We start from the raw sequence: 21,021 nt of genomic DNA on the forward strand, positions 1-21,021 counted from the left end.
TAGGAGACACAAACTGCTGTATATACATCACATGGGAGACAATGAGACTGTTGTGTATACATCACATAAGATATGATGGCACTGCTGTTTGTACATCACAGGAGATGTTAGGGGCTACAATATATACATCACAGGATGAGGGTGGGGGCAAATACATCAAAGGGAGGCTGTACAATAGACACAAATGGGGAGGGCTGTGAGAAATATACATCACTAGGAAGGGCTAGGAGGCAAGAACATCATTGAGGGCATAGACATCACTGGAGGGTACTGACATCTTTAGGGGCATAGACATCAGTGCATGCATAGACATCACTGGGGTATAGACATCACTGAGGGCATATACAGCACTGGGGGATTCTGGAGCTGCTGCTCCTCTTGTCATATGTTGGATGGGAGTGCATTGCGTGCTATCTCTGACCACAAAGTACATCCTCAGTGCATGTGAACGCTGAATTCAGCAGTGAACACTGCGTGCACGTGCTTGCAGTGAAAGTGGGGTTTTAAAGGGCTGGCAGCAAGCAAAATGCATCTGTCGACTCGAGCACTGCTATCCCCCAGAATGTGCCCTGGGGCTGGAGAAAAGATCATCAGGTTCCCTACCCTTCTGTTAAAATGCTAGCTATCAAGCAGCATGACCTGCACAGTCACATGGTGGCCCTGCACAGCTGTATAGAGAGAAGCCTTTAGGGCATGTGACCCAAGCCTCCTATTACCGATAATGAATGGACCCTCTCATTTGTCCAGGGCCCCAGCTCTTGCATTGGCATGCCGAGTGGTGACGCCAGCCCTGCTACTCTAACAACCCTTTCTCAATCCTTATAATTATCTACAGTAAAATAATAAAGCGGGTTTTACACGCTACAATATTTCTAGCAATTGCTAGCGATATCATACACAAAAGCACCCGCCCCCGTCGTGCATGCGATATCGTGTGATCGGTGCCGCAGCGAACATTATCGCTACGGCAGTGTCACACGCACTTACCTGGTCGGCGACGTCGCTGTGACTGCCGAACAATCCCTCCTTCAAGGGCGAGGTGCGTTAGGCGTCACGGCGATGTCACCGCGACGTCACTAAGTGGCCCACCTCCTTCCTTCCTCATTGCGGCCGGGACGCAGGTAAGGTGAGGTTCCTCGCTCCTGCGGTGTCACACACAGCGATGTGTGTTGCCGCAGGAACGAGGAACAACATCTATAAACAACCATTAACAATTTTTGGTTTTAGGACGACCTCTCCATGGTGAACGATTTTCACCACTTTGGAGGACGTTTAAGGTCGCTAGTAAGTGTTACACGCTGCGATACCGTTAATGAGGCCGGATGTGCGTCACTAACGACGTGACCCCGACGCTAAAACATTAACAATATCATAGCGTGTAACGCCCCCTTAACACTTTTACTCACCTTTCATGCAGGCACAATTCCATTAGTGTCGGCACTTGCTCTCCTGGGTATCATATGGCATTAAGTCACATGATCCCTTTAGCCAATCCCTGCTCACTCTACCCTCCTTAGGATGTAATTGACATCTAGAGGGAGTGAGAAGAGCAGCCAAAGCTGTTGCTTCTTCTGGATGTCAAGTTTAACTGAAGGAAGGGAGAGTGAAGTCAGCACAATATGCTCTCAGAGATTGTGTGACATAATAATGTCATGTGCTAGGTGAGCAAGTGACGATACCACTGCAACGATGCCTGCACTGGAGATGAGTATAAGTGTTATTATTTTACTGCGAGAAAACCTAGGGATTGACAAGGGATTGTTCGAGTGGACAATTCCTTTAAGAAAAGGCACAAACCAGTATCTTTTATTGAACACTAAATTGAAAAAGCTATAATAGCAAAAGATCACAATGAATAGCACTCCTGACAGGAAACAAGTATACATAATTGAACAATGAACACCTATAAAGCCTGCTTTACACACTTCAATAGATCTTTCAATCCGTCGTCGGGGTCAAGTTGTAAGTGACGCACATCCGGCATCGTTCGTGATGTATTTGCGTGTGAAACCTACATGCGATCGATATTGAACGAAAATACGGTGATCGCATACACGTCGTTTATTCCTCATACATTGGACGTTTGGTAGTACGAAACTAGTGAATTGTAACGTGTGACATCCCTCATACGATTTCGGTGTCTGATGCTATGTGCGCAGGTGTGCGCTCTGCACCGCAGCTTAAAAAAGGTCTGCTTCAGAGCGCAGCTGAAAAGCTGCGTTCTGAAGCGCCTCACAATGTCTGTCATGCACTAATCTCTGTCAGTCCGTCACTATCTCTGTCCCTCTCTCTCTGTCCATGTCAGTCTATCCCCCTCTCTCATATACTCACCGATCCCCGATCCCCGGCGCTGCACGGCATTCACACTGCTCCGGCGGCTTTTACTGTTTTGAAAAAGCCGGCCGCCCATTAAACAATCTCGTATTCCCTGCTTTCCCCGCCCACCGGCGCCTATGATTGGTTACAGTGAGACACGCCCCCCACGCTGAGTGACAGGTGTCACACTGCACCCAATCACAGCAGCCGGTGGGCGTGTCTATACTGTGTAGTGAAATAAATAATTAAATAATAAAAAAAAACGGCGTGCGGTCCCCCCAATTTTAAAACCAGCCAGATAAAGCCATACGGCTGAAGGCTGGTATTCTCAGGATGGGGAGCTCCACGTTATGGGGAGCCCCCCACCCTAACAATATCAGCCAACAGCCGCCCAGAATTGCCGCATACATTATATGCGACAGTTTTGGGACTGTACCCGGCTCTTCCCGATTTGCCCTGGTGCGTTGGCAAATCGGGGTAATAAGGAGTTATTGGCAGCCCATAGCTGCCAATAAGTCCTAGATTAATCATGTCAGGCGTCTATGAGACACCCTCCATGATTAATCTGTAAATTACAGTAAATAAACACACACCCGAAAAATCCTTTATTAGAAATAAAAAACACACACATTCCCTCATTACCAATTTATTACCCACAACAAAGCCCTCCTTGTCCGGCGTAATCCAGGATGATCCAGCGTCGCATCCAGCGCTGCTGCATGGAGGTGACCGGAGCTGCAGCACACACAGCCGCTCCGGTCACCTCCACGCAGCTAATGAAGACAGCCGGCGATCAGCTGAGCTGTCACTGAGTTTACCCGCGGCCACCGCTGCATCCACCGTGGATGCAGCGGTGGCCGCGGGTAAACTCAGTGACAGCTCAGCTGATCGCCGGCTGTCTTCATTAGCTGCGTGGAGGTGACCGGAGCGGCTGTGTCTGCTGCAGCTCCGGTCACCTCCATGCAGCAGCGCTAGATGCGACGCTGGATCATCCTGGATTACGCCGGACAAGGAGGGCTTTGTTGTGGGTAATAAATTGGTAATGAGGGAATGTGTGTGTTTTTTATTTCTAATAAAGGATTTTTCGGGTGTGTGTGTTTATTTACTGTAATTTACAGATTAATCATGGAGGGTGTCTCATAGACGCCTGACATGATTAATCTAGGACTTATTGGCAGCTATGGGCTGCCAATAACTCCTTATTACCCCGATTTGCCAACGCACCAGGGCAAATCGGGAAGAGCCGGGTACAGTCCCAGAACTGTCGCATATAATGTATGCGGCAATTCTGGGCGGCTGTTGGCTGATATTGTTAGGGTGGGGGGCTCCCCATAACGTGGAGCTCCCCATCCTGAGAATACCAGCCTTCAGCCGTATGGCTTTATCTGGCTGGTTTTAAAATTGGGGGGGACCGCACGCCGTTTCTTTTAATTATTTAATTATTTATTTCACTACACAGTATAGACACGCCCACCGGCTGCTGTGATTGGGTGCAGTGTGACACCTGTCACTCAGCGTGGGGGGCGTGCCTCACTGTAACCAATCATAGGCGCCGGTGGGCGGGGAAAGCAGGGAATACGAGATTGTTTAATGGGCGGCCGGCTTTTTCAAAACAGTAAAAGCCGCCGGAGCAGTGTGAATGGCGTGCAGTGCCGGGGATCGGTGAGTATGAGAGAGGGCAGCTAACTTCAGTTACTCAGGAGTTTAGCGGTCACCGGTGAGCCCTTCACAGGTGACCGCTAATCAGGACGCGACACAGACAGAGCCGCAGCATGACAATGAAGTCGAGTGAAGTTCACCCGAGTTCATTCTGACAGTGCGGCTCTGTCTGTGTCTGCTGTCATCTGCCATTCAGCTCTGCTACATGGCTGTCTGTGTCTGCTGTCAGCGGCCATGTAGCAGAGCTGAATGGCAGATGACATAGTAAAAACGCATCCCTACACATTACACACGCTTGGCAAGTCAATAAATAAAAAAAAAAAAAGGGTGCCCAATGCATACGTCACAGAACACATGATCTAAAGGATCGCACGCAAAATTGATCAATTTAACATAGACTACTAACGCACGTGTGACAGCAAATGAACGACCTACGTGCAATCTCATTAGATCGCATATGCGACCTGGGCGTGTCACATCGCATACGAGATCGCATACCTAATTGTAAGGTGTAAAGCTGGCTTAAGAGTTCCTATTTGTAATACTTTAAAAATCATATCAATAATAATAATGAATAATCAATAATAATTCTCTAACATAACAAATATATACTTTACTATATTAGTTATTTAGTAAAAAAAAATCATAAAAAACATTTCCATTGAAAAAACCCCGCAACAAATATATATAGGGATAAAACCCCATGTAAATAAAAACCTTTGGATAAGTAACAAATAGCGCAATTAAAAATACATACATTGTTAAATATAGCAGCAAAACCCAACCTGCACTGAAGAGACAGTAGGAATAAAAAATAAATGCCATATGTAAGACAAAGGGAAGGCAGAGAACCAAATAAACAATGAAAATTGCTGCAAAAACTACACCTTAAAAAGTGAGCTAATGAACCAGACTACTATACCTCTGCCTAAAAGCTGTTGACAATACAAAGGATCCTTCACAGCCAAAGTATGTTTCACTTCTATGCTTCATCCCTGTATGGTGCTATTACTGCTTTTAAACATATTTAAAGCATCACTCCAGCATTTAGGGGTTTTTTTCAGTGCTGGAGTGGTTATTTAAATCTAAGCCCCCAGCCACATATCATACTCAGCTTACGGTGGCTTCACTTTTTATCAACGTTGCTCCAGTCCTGCGGTGCCATCTTGTACTGTAACGTCTGCCTGGCCGGAACATCACAAGCTTCCAATACATCTGTATTAGAACCACAATTGTCTCATAGAGTTGTATTGAGTTGTGACCTCCTGCACATTCTATGAAACACTGGAGCTGCCAGCAGGTTACAAATTGACAGAGATCAACTGGAGCAGTGTGATAGAAGATGAGTATAATACAGAGATCAGGGGACTTAAATTTAAAGTGCCACTCTAGTGGTGCAGTAAATACAAACTGCTGGTGTGGTGCTTTAAATACTAACAGACCAATAGCAAAGGGTTAAGGCCCCGTCATTTAAATACTAACAGACCAATAGCAAAGGGTTAAGGCCCCGTCACACGCAGAGATAAATCTTTGGCAGATCTGTGGTTGCAGTGAAATCATGGACATATTGTTCCATTTGTACACAGCTACAAGCCTGGCACTGATTGTCCACAATTTCACTGCAACCACAGATCTGCCGCCTATTTATCTCTGTGTGTGACAGGGCCTTTAACGCACCTGCGAACAATCACTTGATGGGAAGCCTGGTGTATATTTATAGAAGAGATCAACCAGGAACTACTTCATGTCATGTGCTCAGAGGCTCATACATGTGATATATGCAAAGCTACTAGAGAAGAGCAAATTGATTTTATTCAGATCAAATTTGAGTTGTATATTTAGAAATTCGCTGATTCCACCTCAAATGTCAACAATTTGTGACTCTCTTCACCTGAATCATCTGCAATGGCCACCACCACCTCACCACTTAGCACACTGCAAAACATTGCTTCATCTAAGGAAGGATCACATGACGTCTGGTGCCGGTGAGTGTACTTCCTATAATGCTTTGTAGTAATCATGCCACATGGTATGGCACAACCTCTATAAGAGCAAACGTATGAAATTCAGCAATTTTTGGTAAATTTGAATAGTGAGAAATGACACAGCTCTCAGCTTTGTACTGGAGAAAAAACATATAAATAGGGAGAGAAAACCATAAAACACTGAACAAATTGTAAAGATAAAGAGTGCGATAGCACAGCAGTCACACATGTTTGTATGTGTGGAAAACCTATAATACAGAGTAAATTAATAGGGAGAAATATGTATAAACCTGTCAGCTACCTGATAAGTGTATAATTTTGTAGCAATTACGTCCTCACAATTATATGTGTCACAAACATATTACTGATTATTTGCACAACTATTGTATCTAATTTGACATACATACATGCACTGGCAATACAGTGGTCTGCTGTTTTTGTTGTGTGTGTGTATATAGCATTTCTTGGTTGCTCTTTTTTGGAAGAAGGGAATTCTGGCTCAAAGAAAATAAAAGTTTATTCCAGTGTAGTCAAAAATGTAAAAGAAAAATTGCATATTTCAATGCATTCGGTAATATATATATACCGTATATGTATATACATCTAATATATAAAGCTGAGTGTATGTGTGTATGTGTGTGTGTGTGTGTGTGTGTGTGTGTGTGTGTGTGTGTATGTCCACTAAAGGAATCTGCACCGTCGCATTTACAATCACGAAATTTTGCACAGACACTCCATGTGACTCAGGGAACGTCATAAACTATGTTTGGATGGGGAAATTTAACCCTGCACTTTACAACTAGTCTCCAAAATCCTGCCTCCATTAATCTGAATGGAGCTGGGAGATACGGGCTATTAATAGCAACTGTCAGTAGTTGCTATAAGAACAAAATAAACTGTTAGTGTAAGAAGCTTACGTGTGAGGTAATATGATGTCGGTTGGTGGGGAGACACAGAGAGAGACATAAAAAGACAGACAGATAGACAGACAGAGACAGACCGGGAGAGAGAAAGAGAGATAGAGACAGAGATAACCGGGCAAAGAGACAGCCGGGCAAAGAGACAGACTGGCAAAGAGACAGCCTTGGAAAGAGACAGCCTTGGAAAGAGACAGACGGGCAAAGAGACAGATGGGCAAAGAGAGAGCCCTGGAAAGAGACAGCCCTGGAAAGAGACAGAAGGGGAAAGAGACAGCCCGTGAAAGACAGATGATGAAAGAGACAGCCCTGGAAAGAGACAGCGGGGCAAATAGACAGAAGGGGAAAGAGACAGACGGGGAAAGAGACAGACAGGGAAAGAGACAGACGGGGAAAGAGACAGACAGGGAAAGAGACAGACGGGGAAAGAGACAGACGGGGAAAGAGACAGACGGGGAAAGAGACAGACGGGGAAAGAGACAGACCTGGAAAGAGACAGATGAGGAAAGAGACAGCCCTGGAAAAAGACAGACGGGCAAAGAGACAGATGGGCAAATAGAGAGCCCTGGAAAGAGACAGCCCTGGAAGAGACATACGGACAAAGAGACAGACCTGGAAAGAGACAGACGGAGAAAGAGACAGCCCATGAAAGAGACAGATGGTGAAAGAGACAGCCCTGGAAAGAGACAGAAGGGGAAAGAGACAGAAGGGGAAAGAGACAGAAGGGGAAAGAGACAGACGGGGAAAGAGACAGACAGGGAAAGAGACAGACGGGGAAAGAGACAGACAGGGAAAGAGACAGACGGGGAAAGAGACAGACAGGGAAAGAGACAGACGGGGAAAGAGACAGACGGGGAAAGAGACAGACGGGGAAAGAGACAGACGGGGAAAGAGACAGACCTGGAAAGAGACAGATGAGGAAAGAGACAGCCCTGGAAAAAGACAGACGGGCAAAGAGACAGATGGGCAAAGAGAGAGCCCTGGAAAGAGACAGCCCTGGAAGAGACATACGGACAAAGAGACAGACCTGGAAAGAGACAGACGGAGAAAGAGACAGCCCGTGAAAGAGACAGATGGTGAAAGAGACAGCCCTGGAAAGAGACAGAAGGGGAAAGAGACAGAAGGGGAAAGAGACAGAAGGGGAAAGAGATAGAAGGGGAAAGAGACAGAAGGGGAAAGAGACAGACGGGGAAAGAGACAGCCCGTGAAAGAGACAGCCCTGGAAAGAGACAGCCGGGCAAATAGACAGAAGGGGAAAGAGACAGATGAGGAAAGAGACAGATGGGGAAAGAGACAGACGGGGAAAGAGACAGACCTGGAAAGAGACAGATGGGGAAAGAGACAGCCCTTGAAAGAGATGGACGGGGAAAGAGACGGACGGGGAAAGAGACAGACGGGGAAAGAGACAGACCTGGAAAGAGACAAATGGGGAAAGAAACAGCCCTTGAAAGAGACGGAGGGGGAAAGTGACGGACGGGGAAAGAGACGGACGAGGAAAGAGACGGACGGGGAAAGAGACGGACGGGCAAAGAGACGGACGGGCAAAGAGACGGACGTGCAAAGAGACGGACGGGCAAAGAGACAGACAGACAGATAGAGAGAGAGACAGACAGACACAGACAGTCACAGAGAAAGAGAGAGATACAGATAGAGACACAGAGATAGAGAGAGACCGACAGAGAGACTGATACAGAGTCAAACAGAGAAACTGATACAGAGACAGATAGACAGAGACAGACAGAAACTCGAAGAGAGATAGTTCCTATCCCGGGCAACGCCTGGGTACTACAGCTAATATATCTCTAAACATATCATGGCATCTGACATTAAAAATGTGGGAGCTGCAAGAAGCACCAGTATCAGTACCACCACCAGGTTTCAAGGCACTAGCATTACTAAACATGGGTGAATTGTTCTTTTTTTGCTTCCAGATAATGTATTAGTGGGTAGGTTGTTATTCAAAGTATGGTACATCACTCATCTCTATCACAGCAGGATGATGTTGCCTTTGTCACTTACAATGCCAGCATCCTGCACATTCCTCATCTTCCTCTGACATAACAGCTGATCTTTCAATTGTGGATCTTCAATTCTGTCTCTTTTTAATGCCCTAAGACAAAGCACTCCAGATGCTAAGAAACACATTTTACAACGACTACATCCAGTTGATAAATTTGATTTGAACAGTCAGCATTTGGACTTGGATGATATGGGGGTGATGGAGGTTGAGGACATGACTCAGATGACTTGCTGTGTTGGTGGTGGTAGTAGTACTAGTACCGTGAGCCATAATGCTAGTCAAATTCTGTGTCAGGAAAAATTTAGAGGTGAGAATCAAGTAAAGGGGCACAGTTTGACAACAGCCAGCTGAGTCAGGATGATGATATTGATGATAATGACAATGATTGTGTGGTATACAGGACTTGGAAAGCAGATCAGGTTGACTATGAGGTGACTATGAGATGATTTCCTCAAAAGAGGAGGTTGGAGGCATAGGCCACAAAAAGCACAGTGTATGTCCAGCAAAAAAAAAATCTTCCAAGGGTAGATCTGCTTCTTCTGTAGTTAGCTTGAGAGCTCATGAATGCATCAATTGCTGTTGATCAAGGTGGTTCAACATTACCTGAAAGCTCTGTTCATTGCATAAGCAAATTTTATATGCATCTTGGGTGTATGAATTTATTTCTATGATGCCGAATGTCCAAACTATTGCAGTGTGTAAGCTTTTCAGCTACAAAATAAGCCATGAAATGTGTCAGCACCAGTCGACTAGGAACTACTATACTCTGTTAGCACATGAAGCCGAATCGCCTGTGTAAGAGGATGCAGGAGTAAAGAAAAGCAATCAGCAGTGCTTAACCCCTAAGGCGTTAAAAAAAATCAGAAGTTTGTCCGAAAAAAGTGGCGTATGTTTTACACCATATTCTGTGACCCATAGAATTCTCATTTTTAGGGATCTATGGCTCAGTGATGGCTTCTGTTTTGCATCTCAGGCTGACGTTTTTAACTATACCATTTTTGAGCAGATGCTACATTTTGTTCGCCTGTTATTGCATTTAGCTAAAAATTTGTGGCGCCCAAAAAAACGTAATTTTGGCGTTTGGAATTTTTTTGCCGCTACGCCATTTACCTATCAAATTAATTGATTTTATATTTTGATAGATCAGGCATTTCTGAACACGGCAATACCAAATGAGTGTATATTTGTTTTTTTAACCCTTTAATTTTCAATTTGGCGAAAGGGGGGTGATTTGATCTTTTAGGTTTTTTATTTTTTTTTAATTTTTTAAAACTTTTTATTTATTTTACTAGGTCTCGGCTGTGTGAGGCAGGAAGTGAGTCGTATGAGCTACAGGAGTCATCACATGACCCTGTGCTACCATGACAACTACCAGAAGTCCCGTGATCACGTCATGTGACTTCCGGTATTGGCCAGTGAGTAAATGTTTACCACCGATGCAATTATAATGGTGCTGTCTAGAGTTGAGCGCGGTTCGCGGTTCGAGGTTCTCCAGTTCGCGGCTCGAGTGATTTTTTGGGGCTGTTCTAGATCGAACTAGAACTCGAGCTTTTTGCTAAAGCTCGATAGTTCTAGATACGTTCGAGAACGGTTCTAGCAGCAAAAAGACAAGTTAATTAATAGCTGGCTTTCCGCTGTAATAGTGTAAGTCACTCTGTGACTCACACTATTATGAAATTTCAGCGTATAGTGTGCGGGAACAGCGCATTCAGATCACTGCTGTTTAGATAATTTTTTTTTTTTCCTTGTCTTCCTTCCCTAAGTGCGCGCGTATAGTGGGGCGGGCCAGCATGTCAGCCAATCCCAGACACACACACAGCTAAGTGGACTTTTAGCCAGAGAAGCAACGGCATGTGTGATAGGATGTCCATGTCACATGTCCATGCATTATAAAAACGGACATTTTCCTCCAGCACACCATTATCTGCCTTCTGCGTCTTGGTGTCAGTCACCGCTGGCGTAGCTCCTGTCTCCGATACTGCTGTGTACGCTCTATACACAGCGCTATACAGAATAGGGATAGAAGTTTCTATTAGTCCTTTTAAGGGCTAATACCGGTAGGGTCAGATCCATAGGTGACAGTCAGGTCCGTGAAAACAGATTTTAACAGCTACACAAGATGACAGCGTCTGTGTAGCTAAGGTCAGGGATTTCCTCGCTGCATTTCCCCATTAGGAGGGATAGAAAGGGAGGCTTCCTTTCCTCTACCCAGACCCACAACCCTGCCACTGTACCCTCCTGCCCTTTGCACACTCAAGCTCATTGTTACTAAGCCATTATACTAGCAAGCACTGAGTAAACTTAGTGGCATCCTAAAAATGGCTGTTGGACTTCCATTAGTGTCCCACTGGTGCAAATCTATGTGCATCACCTCTGCATTGCACACTCAAACTCATTGTTACTAAGCCATTATACTAGCAAACACTGAGTAAACTTAGTGGCATCCTAAAAGTGGCTGTTGGACTTCCATTAGTGTCCCACTGGTGCAAATCTATGTGCAGCACCTCTGCATTGCACACTCAAACTCATTGTTACTAACCCATTATACTAGCAAAAACTGAGTAAACTTAGTGGCATCCTAAAAGTGTCTGTTGCACTTCCATTAGTGTCCCACTGGTGCAAATCTATGTGCAGCACCTCTGCATTGCACACTCAAACTCATTGTTACTAAGCCATTATACTAGCAAACACTGAGTAAACTTAGTGGCATCCTAAAACTGGCTGTTGGACTTCCATTAGTGTCCCACTGGTGCAAATCTATGTGCAGCACCTCTGCATTGCACACTCAAACTCATTGTTACTAAGCCATTATACTAGCAAACACTGAGTAAACTTAAGCCTGCTTTACACGGTACGACCAATTGTGCGATTTCACAATCGATCGTACCCGCCCCCGTCCTTTTTGCATCACGGGCAAATCGCTGCCCGTGTCGCACAAAGTTAGTAACCCCCGTCACACATACTTACCTCTCGTGCGACCTCGCTGTGGGCGGCGAACGTCCACTTCCTGGAGTGGGAGGGACGTTCGGCGTCACAGCGACGTCACACGGCCGCCGGCCAATAGAAGCGGAGGGGCGGAGATGAGCGGGACGTAAACATCCCGCCCACCTCCTTCCTTCCACATAGAGCCGGCGGCGGCCGCGGGAGGCAGGTGAGCTGCTCATCGTTCCCGTGGTGTCACACGGAGCGGCATGTGCTACCACGGAAACGATGGTCAACTAAATTAAACGATTTTATGGAACATAGCGAGCAGTACCCGACTCACGATTTGTGAGCGATACTGCGTCGCTAGGAGGTGTCACACAGGCCGGCATCGCCAGCGATGCCGGATGGGCGTCACAAAATCCGTGACCCCGACGATCTATCGCACGATAGATTGTCTGGTGTAAAGCAGCCTTAAGTGGCATCCTAAAAGTGGCTGTTGGACTTCCATTAGTGTCCCACTGGTGCAAATCTATGTGCAGCACCTCTGCATTGCACACTCAAACTCATTGTTACTAAGCCATTATACTAGCAAACACTGAGTAAACTTAGTGGCATCCTAAAAGTGTCTGTTGCACTTCCATTAGTGTCCCACTGGTGCAAATCTATGTGCAGCACCTCTGCATTGCACACTCAAACTCATTGTTACTAAGCCATTATACTAGCAAACACTGAGTAAACTTAGTGGCATCCTAAAAGAAGTGTCTGTTGGACTTCCATTAGTGTCCCACTGGTGCAAATCTATGTGCAGCACCTCTGCATTGCACACTCAAACTCATTGTTACTAAGCCATTATACTAGCAAACACTGAGTAAACTTAGTGGCATCCTAAAAGTGGCTGTTGGACTTCCATTAGTGTCCCACTGGTGCAAATCTATGTGCATCACCTCTGCATTGCACACTCAAACTCATTGTTACTAAGCCATTATACTAGCAAACACTGAGTAAACTTAGTGGCATCCTAAAAGTGGCTGTTGGACTTCCATTAGTGTCCCACTGGTGAAAATCTATGTGCAGCACCTCTGCATTGCCCACTCAAACTCATTGTTACTAAGCCATTATACTAGCAAACACTGAGTAAACTTAGTGGCATCCTAAAAGAAGTGTCTGTTGGACTTCCATTAGTGTCCCACTGGTGCAAATCTATGTGCAGCACCTCTGTATTGCACACTCAAACTCATTGTTACTAAGCCATTATACTAGCAAACACTGAGTAAACTTAGTGGCATCCTAAAAGTGGCTGTTGGACTTCCATTAGTGTCCCACTGGTGCAAATCTATGTGCAGCACCTCTACATTGCACACTCAAACTCATTGTTACTAAGCCATTATACTAGCAAACACTGAGTAAACTTAGTGGCATCCTAAAAGTGGCTGTTGGACTTCCATTAGTGTCCCACTGGTGCAAATCTATGTGCATCACCTCTGCATTGCACACTCAAACTCATTGTTACTAAGCCATTATACTAGCAAACACTGAGTAAACTTAGTGACATCCTAAAAGTGGCTGTTGGACTTCCATTAGTGTCCCACTGGTGAAAATCTATGTGCAGCACCTCTGCATTGCACACTCAAACTCATTGTTACTAAGCCATTATAATAGCAAAAACTGCTGCAACTTAGTGGCATACAAAAAGTGGCTGTTGTACTCCATTTGTGCCCCACAGGTTCCAAGCTATTTACAGCACCTCTGCATTACACCCTCCTGCTCTGTTTTTAAAAGCTATAATAATAGCAAAAAATGCTGCCATTTAGTGGCATCCTAAAAGTGGCTGTTGGACTTTCATTAGTGTCCCACTGGTGCAAAGCTCTTTGCAGCACCACTGCATTACACCCTCCTGCTCTGTTTTTAAAAGCTATAATAATAGCAAAAAATGCTGCAACTTAGTGGCATACAAAAAGTGGCTGTTGTACTCCATTTGTGCCTCACAGGTGCCAAGCTATTTACAGCATTTAATCATTAGGAGGAATAAAAAGTGAGGCTTCTCTTACTGTCCTGGTACCCACAGAACACGGCCATTCTACTCACCTGCCCACTATTGCCACGCTATTTTATTTGTCCAAAGAGCTGACTCTTTTTCTACCATCATAAAATTGTCTGGAATACTAAGTTATTGTTCCTTTGCTGCCAAGCAAGGTACAACACGTGTGCATTCTACACTCCTTTCCATTTGTGGAACGTAATTATTAACTGCAGGTAGTCCAGCCAATCTGTGACGAAAGTGCAGGTGTGGATATAATGTTTCCTTCATCCAATGGTGGTTCTCTCGATGTCTGACAGCTCAACAATAACATCTGTTTGCACTTACAAAACAAGTGACGACCTGCCAATCACACTCCCGCTTACGGGTAATGGGGTGGAAGTTCAGTGTGAGAAAGCATGTGTGACTGCTGTCCCCACAGTCACAGAGGATGAAGAGCACGCAGATGCACTTGATGGGGCAGGCGGTGGTTGCACAGTCCCGCTAGGCCGCATTGTAGCACAGTGAAATTCTCATTGCGACTTATGCTTCATTTTAAGTCTTGTATTTGGTGTGATCCCCAGTATGCAGCTCAACACACTTACACAGGGCCCTGGTGCTTGACTCACTCTCGGGAGGCCACTAAAACTAACTGCACCCAACATCAGCCCCAGGTGTCCCCTTACACTGCAGTGGCGGTCCCCACTGACCGCAATACTGAGAGTGGCATCACGAAAATACATATAAAGAAGCAACCTAAGTGTGACCAGACTCTTCCTCCACGTGGAGTCCCTGAAGGTAATGCACCAACACAACACCTGTGGGGCTTCACAATGACTGAGAAAAGCCTCTTTGCACAGGTACTTGCACTCCGTGCCGGGTCTAAGTCCTGTGTTGTGCCTAGACAGCATGCTGAAGCGGATAGTCTTTTTTTCAGAAACTGTATTTCATGCTACTGAGCATGCTCAGGCACTTACTGAATCAGAGGCTAGGTCGGGAAATGAACTCTTTGGCCCTGCCCCTGATGTGGGGAGCCCATATAGACCACAGGGAATCAGGTGTCCTGACAATTTGGCCAGGCTACTCCCAACAGGCTTGCAGAGGGCCGCCCCTATGACTTGTCACCTGTCACGCTCCCCGGGTCCTCTGCTCCGCTCCCCGGGTCCTCTGCTCCGCTCCCCGGCTCACCTGCCACGCTCCCCGCTACCCAGCCTCCAGTGCCCGCGCTTCCCAGGCCTCCTGATCCCCGCTCCCGGCGCCCGTCGGCTTCCCAGTCCCTGGCCGGCTCTGCTGCGTCCTCCTCTCAGCTTCCTGCCCTGGCTTCTGGCACCCGGGCCGCGCGCATGCGCATTAGGGCGCGCGCGCGGTCACTGACCCTTTCTTAAAGGGCCAGTGTCCACTGACAGGAAATGATGCATACAGGTACAGGGTATAAAGGGGGTTAATGTCCAAGGGAGCGGGGCCTGTTCTTCGTGTTTTCCCAAGCTAGGAGTCAGGTCTCCTTGTGTTCTGTGAGATACTTACCTCTCTGTCTTCTAGAGCCGATCCTGCATCGCCATCCGGTCCTGCTGTATCTCGAACCCCGAACGCTGCCCATCTGCCATCCTGACAGTCCGTACCATCTCGGTTCCCTGCGGTGACCCGTCATCTCGCTCCAACGGTTCCGGACCCCTCCTGACATCATCACGGCTTCCGAACCTGAGCTCCGTCACCCGGACCACCATCAGTGACCTCGTGGTCCCAGGGACTTCTCCATTGTGTTCCAGTGCACGGACTGTCCAGCTACCTAAAGTGCTCAGGCTACCGGACTCCTTTCCCTCATCGGGGAGTTCGGCCCAGTGGATCCACCTCCCGGGTCTGCCCGTCCATCTGGCCCTAACAGTAACAGTAAGAACAGGCCATGGATCCCGCCGAAGCACTAGCGGCCTTGCATGAGGAACTCCAACGCCAGCGTGAAGTCCAGATCCGCATGCTGAACTTTATGACCTCCGTGGACGCCCGCTTGAACACGCTACAAGCCTCGGTCACATCTTCAGCGCCCCGGGTCTCCACTAGTCAATCCACGGCCCCCGCTCCCGTGGCAGCCTCCTCGGATGCTTCCAGACTGCGTTTGGCCTCACCACCCCGGTACGCCGGAGATCCCAAGACCTGCAGGGGGTTTATAAACCAATGCTCCCTCCATTTCACGCAGCTGCCACATTTGTTTGCCTCCGACCAAGCCAAGGTCGCCTTCATCATGTCTCACCTAGAGGGCGAGGCACTGGCGTGGATGAACCCCTTGTGGGAGAAGGAGGACCCTATGACCAAGAACCTCCAGGAGTTCCTGCAGGCCTTTCGCAGCACCTTTGACGAACCCGGACGCGCCTCCGCGTCTGCTTCATCTCTTCTCCGGTTACGTCAGGGAACTCTGACGGTGGGTCAATACGCCATCCGTTTCCGCACCTTGGCTTCAGAACTCGGGTGGAATAACGAGGCCCTAACCGCCGCCTTCTGGGAAGGACTCTCGGGTCGAATCAAAGATGAGCTGGCTGGACGTGACGTACCGTCCACCCTGGACGCCCTGATTACCCTAGCGACTCGAGTGGACATACGCTTTCAGGAGCGGTCCAAAGAGGTGTCCCGTGAGAGACGTCCGGTAAGGCATTCCTCTCCTCCACAGAAGCCCGCCGTACTCCAGTCAACGGCCTCTGGTGTCTCCGTCCATGAGCCCATGCAGATCGACCGTGTGCGACAGTCTGAACAACGCCGAGCAGAGCGGCTCGCCAAGGGTCTCTGCTTCTACTGCGGAGAGGGCACACACCTGCTACGCTCCTGTCCAGAGAGGCCGGGAAACTCCAAAGCCTAGGGTTGGTAGGAGAGGCCACCCTAGGTGCTGGGACTCTCTCAGACCCAGTTACATGGACTGTGCAAGTGACAACGGGAGAGACGCGGTTTACGGCTGAGGCGTACCTCGATTCTGGGGCAGCAGGCAATTTCATCCAGCAGGCCACGGTTGACAAGTACCAGGTGCCTGTTACTCCACTCGACAAACCCCTAGTGATTGCCTCTGTGGATGGGAGACCCCTCTCTGACACCATCTCCTGGATCACCAAGCCGCTTGAACTGCGTATCGGTGCTCTGCACACCGAGAACATCGCTCTCTACGTCCTCCCACATATGTCACATCAAATCCTGCTGGGCCTTCCTTGGTTACGGACACACGAGCCTTCAGTCAGCTGGGGCACTGGCGATATCACTCGATGGGGGTCTTCTTGCCATGAGAACTGTCTGAAGATCATACAACCTATCCGGCGACCTCCGGTTCCCGAGTCCCTACCGGGACTGCCCTCAGCCTATTGGTCCTTCGTGGACGTCTTTGATAAGAAGGAGTCCGAAGTACTTCCGCCACATCGTCCTTACGATTGTGCCATTGACCTGCTCCCGGGAACTACACCACCTCGAGGACGGATATATCCACTGTCTCCAGCCGAAACAAGGGCCATGTCTACATACATCACAGAGAGCCTGGCTAAGGGATTCATTCGGAGATCCTCCTCTCCTGCTGGAGCAGGCTTCTTCTTCGTAAAGAAGAAAGAGGGCGACTTACGCCCATGTATAGACTACCGGGGATTGAACCTAATCACCGTAAAAAACAAGTACCCCCTGCCGCTCATCCCCAAATTGTTTGATCGGCTCAGAGGAGCTCGTGTGTTCACCAAGTTGGATCTTCGGGGTGCCTACAACCTGGTCCGTATCCGCTCAGGGGATGAAAGGAAGACCGCGTTCAACACTCGCGATGGGCACTATGAATACTGCGTGATGCCCTTCGGCCTGTGTAACGCACCAGCAGTCTTCCAAGAATTAGTGAACGATGTGTTCCGGGACCTTCTCTACGTTTGTGTGGTGGTATATCTGGATGACATCCTTGTCTTCTCTCCGGACCTCCAGACCCACCGAGAGAACGTGCAACTGGTTCTACAAAGACTGAGAGAGAATCGCCTGTACGCCAAGTACGAGAAGTGCGTCTTCGAACAGTCTTCTCTCCCCTTCCTGGGTTACCTCATCACCGATACCGGACTGCAGATGGATCCAAAGAAGGTCTCTTCCGTTCTCAACTGGCCTCCTCCTTCTGGACTGAAGGCAATCCAACGCTTTCTGGGATTCGCCAACTATTACCGCCAGTTTATTCCTCCCTTCTCGGCTCTGACTGCTCCTCTTTCCGCCTTGACCAAGAAGGGGGCTAATCCAAAGGACTGGTCACCTGCGGCCGACGCCGTGTTTGGCTCTCTAAAGCGAGCCTTTGCCTCCTCTCCTGTACTCCACCGTCCAGAGTTAAACCGCCAGTTCACCTTGGAGGTGGATGCCTCCTCCTCGGGAGCCGGAGCAGTGCTCATGCAGAAGTCCTCCTCCGGGAAGATGGTGACTTGCGGTTTCTTCTCCAAGAGCTTCTCAGCGCCTGAACGCAACTACACCACCGGTGACCGAGAGCTATTGGCAGTCAAACTGGCTCTGGAGGAATGGCGCTATCTTCTGGAAGGAGCAGTGTACCCCGTCATTATTTACACGGACCACAAAAACCTGGAATACCTGCGGACGGCTCAGCGACTGAACCCCCGGCAAGCCAGGTGGTCCTTGTTCTTTGCCCGGTTCGACTTCCAGCTCCATTTCCGACCCACGAACAAGAATGTACGCGCTGATGCCTTGTCTAGGTCTTTCATGCCCATGGAGCAGGAGGAAGAGACATTCCAACCCATCATCTGTCCTAGTAAGATCATTCCGGTGGCTCCCGTCACCCTGGCCCAGATACCGCCTGGGAAGACCTATGTCTCTGAGACTGACAGGCAAAAAGTGTTACACTGGGGCCATGCCTCGAAAACAGCCGGTCATGCAGGTCAGAAGAGAACATGGAGTGCGATTGCACGTCATTACTGGTGGCCATCTCTTCGCACGGACGTCGCCTCTTTTGTCTCTGCCTGCTCCTCCTGTGCCAGGAACAAGACTCCCAAACACCTGCCATATGGCCGTCTTCTGCCTCTGCCCATACCCTCAGTTCCCTGGCAACACATAGCGATGGACTTTATTATGGACTTGCCATTGTCCTCCGGACACACAGTCATATGGGTCGTGGTGGATCGGTTCTCTAAAATGGCCCATTTCGTTCCTATGGCTGGACTGCCCTCTGCCCAGGAACTCGCGGACGCCTATATACATCACATCTTCCGCTTGCATGGCTTTCCATCACACATAGTGTCCGACAGAGGAACTCAGTTCACCTCCCGCTTCTGGAGGGCTCTCTGTAAACATCTGGGAGTGACTTTGGACTTTTCTTCGGCCTACCATCCTCAGTCGAACGGCCAAGTGGAACGGGTCAATCACATATTGACCTCTTTCTTACGTCACTACGTCAACGCCCATCATGACGATTGGTCTACGCTTCTTCCTTGGGCTGAATTCTCCCATAACCACCACGTCAGTGAGTCCTCCTCCAGTTCTCCCTTCCATGTTGTCTACGGACTTCAGCCGTCTGTCCCCTTGCCTGTATCCTCTTCCTCGGACATCCCTGCTGCTGATGCAGTACTCCGTGACTTTACAACCATTTGGGACTCAGTTAAGGCCTCCCTTGCACGTGCATCCCTGCGGATGAAGAGACACGCGGACAAGAGACGTCTGGATCCTCCGTGTTTCTCTCCGGGAGATCTCGTCTGGCTTGCTTCCAAATACATCCGACTGAAGATACCATCCTACAAGCTGGGACCTCGCTACATCGGACCATTTAAAGTCCTCGGCAAGATCAATGAGGTCCCCTACAAACTACAGCTCCCGGCCACGATGAGGATACCCAACTCCTTCCACGTGTCTCTGCTCAAGCCGGTTGTCCTTGGTCCCTTCTCCGCTGCCGCCAGTCCGGCTCCTCCTCCTATTGCTGAGGACGACATCTATGCGGTAAGGGATATCGTGGCCATGAAGACCGTACGAGGTCGACAGTTCTTCCTGCTGGACTGGGAAGGGTATGGTCCTGAGGATAGGTCCTGGGAGCCCAGGGAGAACGTGGGCACTCCTCTGATCCGTGCCTTCCTGTCCCGGTTGCGGGGAGGGGGGTGTGGGGGGGGTACTGTCACGCTCCCCGGGTCCTCTGCTCCGCTCCCCGGGTCCTCTGCTCCGCTCCCCGGCTCACCTGCCACGCTCCCCGCTCCCCAGCCTCCAGTGCCCGCGCTTCCCAGGCCTCCTGGTCCCCGCTCCCGGTGCTCGTCGGCTTCCCAGTCCCTGGCCAGCTCTGCTGCGTCCTCCTCTCAGCTTCCTGCCCTGGCTTCTGGCACCCGGGCCGCGCGCATGCGCATTAGGGCGCGTGCGCGGTCACTGACCCTTTCTTAAAGGGCCAGTGTCCACTGACAGGAAATGATGCATACAGGTATAGGGTATAAAGGGGGTTAATGTCCAAGGGAGCGGGGCCTGTTCTTCGTGTTTTCCCAAGCTAGGAGTCAGGTCTCCTTGTGTTCTGTGAGATACTTACCTCTCTGTCTTCTAGAGCCGATCCTGCATCGCCATCCGGTCCTGCTGTATCTCGAACCCCGAACGCTGCCCATCTGCCATCCTGACAGTCCGTACCATCTCGGTTCCCTGCGGTGACCCGTCATCTCGCTCCAACGGTTCCGGACCCCGCCTGACATCATCACGGCTTCCGAACCTGAGCTCCGTCACCCGGACCACCATCAGTGACCTCGTGGTCCCAGGGACTTCTCCATTGTGTTCCAGTGCACGGACTGTCCTGCTACCTAAAGTGCTCTGGCTACCGGACTCCTTTCCCTCATCGGGGAGTTCGGCCCAGTGGATCCACCTCCCGGGTCTGCCCGTCCATCTGGCCCTAACAGTAACATCACCTCATTGTTGTTGGTCAGACGATGACTGTTGAGGTGTTTTGGTTGTGGCAGCCATGAGGTCATCATTCAAGTGGCAGTTCAAAATAGGACGCTAGTTATGCCACTCATGACGTGTCACTCTGCTTTTGTCTCCAGGAGGTGCATTGTGGTCCACCCTGGTTTGGGACGGACACAGGTTATAAAAGGGGCTGGAGCCAAGAAGAAGGTGCCCAGTCTTCTATTATGCTCCGAAAGAGCACACCTCCATGTGTTGAACACATTGCGGCTTTAGGCCAGAGGTAGGCAGGGATAGGTCATCGATGCAGGCTGCCACCACAGTTGGTAA

Source organism: Anomaloglossus baeobatrachus, chromosome 4 (genome assembly GCF_048569485.1).
Source record: "Anomaloglossus baeobatrachus isolate aAnoBae1 chromosome 4, aAnoBae1.hap1, whole genome shotgun sequence".
Classification (NCBI taxonomy): Eukaryota; Metazoa; Chordata; class Amphibia; order Anura; family Aromobatidae; genus Anomaloglossus; species Anomaloglossus baeobatrachus.